Raw genomic sequence first — 3,807 nt, 5'->3', positions numbered from 1 at the left:
GTTTTGCTTTTATTAGAAACGTTGTTTTTTTATGTTGTCTATTATACCTTAAAATTAACTTATAGTTTATATTATGTAATGACATAGTATAAATGTAGAGTTTTTTTGCTTTATTAGAAAATATTTTTTAAAAAGTGTTTTACTTCGTACATGAGTATAAGTAGACTAATTTGAGGCGACAAATACGATTCGATATGACGGAGGGGAAGGTAAGGCTAGGGTTTGTCTAATTAGTTTTACTTATTTACTTGTTTACTTAGTTTAGCCTGTTTTTAGGAATGTTTTATTTATTTTGTGACAAAATATGACTAAGTGAACCATCAACATCTCAATGCGTATCTTAGTGAAGACATGTTTAATATAACTTTTTATCTTAGTTCTTACTAGTTTTGTGCTGATTATTTTTAGAAAAAAGATTTCTTCATTATTTCCCAAAAAAAAATTGACTTGTAAGGTAAGGACTTTATGTTTTTTACACACGGTCTTTGTGGGAAAGATGAGACAATTTCAGTTTTTTTAATTTTAGAAAAGCTAGCAAAGACTTTTCTTTCGTGCTGCCTCGAAATACCCTATATCGTATGTAGTATGGCATTTATATCGTATGTATTATAGCATTTTCAAAATCAAAAAAGGTTTTCTATGATCTTTTTTACCCAACGCTAAAATGAATGTTTAAAATGTTATCACTCCATTTTTAAAGTATAGTTTGCCAACTTTCAAACTCATTTTTTAGCTATACTTTGTAAGTACGAAACGATATTAACTTTGTGCTTCATTTAATTTGTGACAAAATCTGGAATAGTGGACCTTAAAACGGAAATCACGTTTTTGTAGTTATTAACAGATTTGAAAATTTTTAAAACAAGACAAATTTCATTCAAATTGCTTAATAAATGGCCGAGTTAATATTACTTTTGATAACGGTCACTGTGAACCGCCAGGTTTGAAATCTCCCCACATCAGATTTTATTTTATATATACTTAGTTACATATAGAATAATAAATAATTGATTACTTAAAACCTTCAGTTGAGTGGGAAAATGCATGAAAATCAAAAAATAAATTTAATACTTTTTAGTTATAAATTATCCGCCATTTTCAACAAAATAACTTTAAGGTGGTACTTCTCCATTAATTTTGAAATTTTTTGGGGAAAAATTAATTTTTTAAATATTAATATTTTCATTTCATAAAACATATTTTTAATTTTTTATAATAAAATAAGTATGTAAAAATGTGTGTAATTTGGCAATAATAGGATTATGAGGTTCATAGCAATGCCATAACGCACTTTTAAACAAGAAAATTTCAACTTGTTCAAGCTTCTATACAACAATGTCTTATTTATACTTCAGCTTTTTCTTTATTGTGTGCTTTATGTTTTGTGAAGGTTTTTAATGAGCTCATGCTTCTTTTTATAATATAACGAACTTTTTCTTTTGTTTTTTGTATTCTTCTCAAAACGCTATTTTTAACAAATGTGTAAATTTTAAAACATGATATTTTCAGATTGGGACCATATGTTAACTTGAAATTTTCAAGGTGCTTTTGCTATTTTTTGTAATTCTGGTAATGAACTAGAATGATAAATATGGTGTCAAAGTGTATTTAATACCCTTTTTTCTTGCCTTTTTTATTAAAATTTTTTATAAATCTATTAAAAATTACTACTAAAATGTTCTATGCATCTTTAATGCATGATTCTGGTTCATAACCTCTTCATATATTATAAGAACAAAGTGTGAAAATTATAGAATTAAATGATTTAAAGAAATGAAGATAAATTGTTTTAAATTATACCCACTTTTGCGTAATTTGTATGGAATAAGTGAGGCAAAAGTTAGGAAATCAAGATTTGATATTTAGAAAAACATCAGCATACTTGCTTCAACTTTGTGTGATTTTTTAATTTTGTTTTGATTAAAAAATTTTTTTTGAATGGGGGCGTACCAGCTTTATTTGTCGGCGGTTTTTGTTTTTAAACATTCTCTGGTGCATAACGACTTAAAGTGTGATTAAATGGAAGTCTGCAATATATGTGCTGTTTGTTTTAAAACCTTCGGTAAAAAGTCATCAAAGCTTCATATAACAACCAAAGCTATTGAAGAAAAAATAAAAACTTTTAATTGGGATAGCTATGATCAGAGTTTAGTCAACCATCTTAAAGTTATTTGTAGCAATTGTTATAAAAACCTTTATTGTTTAGAAAAAAATGATACAAAATACCTTAATAAGTGGCTGAACAAAATTTCTCAGGTGAGTTAATTGAACTAAATTAAAAATAATATTTATGCGTTAAATTACTTAAATCTGTTTTGTTTTTTATTAATTTTGTAAAAAGAAAGAACTGTGTCTCAATGAACCTCCATAAATTTGAAAGAAAAGTTATTTAGGCAGCTTGTTTTAGCATTTAAAATGCTATCTAAATAATGTGTTATACTATTTATACTACTAGTTTGTATAGTTTTATATAAATGGAAAAATGGATTTAAGTAGTCTTTTTTTAATTTACAAGGTCATTGCAATTCAGTTTTGCTCTAAACCATAAAAAGTAAATTATTCTGAATTAAGAAAAATTTTTTTGTTTAGATAAACTGTCAAGTTATCAGAAGAACTTCAGATGTTTTAGAAATATTAAAAGATAACAAAATTATTACTTCTGAGTTGAATAAAGACAAAAATGAAAGGATGTGTTTAATATGTTGTGGAATTGTTAAGCCAGGAATTATTCACCTTTGTGGGGATGTTCAAGCCGTAAGAAATTTAGCTAATGCAGCATATGCATTGGAATCAGCAAATGCTAAACGTGTTGCTTCAAGTATCATAAAAACTAAAATGCAAAATGAAAATATTTTCACAAGTGAAAAATTTACAGTTGCTACTCATGGGAAACCATTTAGTATTGTAACTGGGACTATGGACAAAAAAATTGATCATGCAAGTTTAAATCAAGTGTCTTTCGGAACAAATATGGAGCTTGTAAAATGTTTAGAACTATCCCAGTGTAAAACCAAAAAAATGTATTCAATATTTAGAAAGAGTCTTGGGTTTCAAAGTAGTATTGAAGAAAATATATTTAAAAAATTAGAAACTTTAAAAGCTGAAATGAATATTTTTTATGTAAAGAAGAGGAATTTTTTGAAGCTGGTGATATAGTAAATAAATCAATGGATTATATAAAGGATATTGATGAATTTATACCTGTTATAATCACTGAAAGAAATATTGACCCTCTTTCTACAATTATAAGAGTTGCTGTGGATTCTGGTCAAGGTTTTTTAAAAGTCACAATGAATATTTTTAATCTGCATGATAAAACAAGCAATCAACCTGACCTTGATGATGCTGGAGTGAAGTTTTATTGTTGCTATTGTAGAAGGAATATCTGAACACAATGGAAATCTTAGGAATTTAGTTAATCCCCTCAATCTTCAAAATATTAAGTATTCTGTTGCATTAGATTTAAAGTGAACAAACTCAATGTTTGGCATTACAAGCCATGCTGGAAAATATAGTTGTTTGTGGTGTGAAGGTGAGAGTCTTTTGGATTGTGGAGTAAAACGAACTCTTGGTTCTCTTGATTATCAATACAGTAAATACGTAGGAGCTGGAAAACCAAAATCAAAGATGGCTGATTATAAAAATATAATTAATTCTAGAGTTTTATATCTTAAAGAAGATCCGGACACAATTATAGAAAATTTAGTTCCAGTACCTGAGTTGCATATATTATTTGGAATAGTTGCAACTTTTAGAAAGCTTATATCAAAACTATGACCTGGCTTTGAACAATGGTTAAATCCAAAT

The sequence above is a fragment of the Hydra vulgaris genome, chromosome 14 (assembly GCF_038396675.1).
Source record: "Hydra vulgaris chromosome 14, alternate assembly HydraT2T_AEP".
Classification (NCBI taxonomy): domain Eukaryota; kingdom Metazoa; phylum Cnidaria; class Hydrozoa; order Anthoathecata; family Hydridae; genus Hydra; species Hydra vulgaris.
This window is presented reverse-complemented; position numbering follows the sequence as displayed.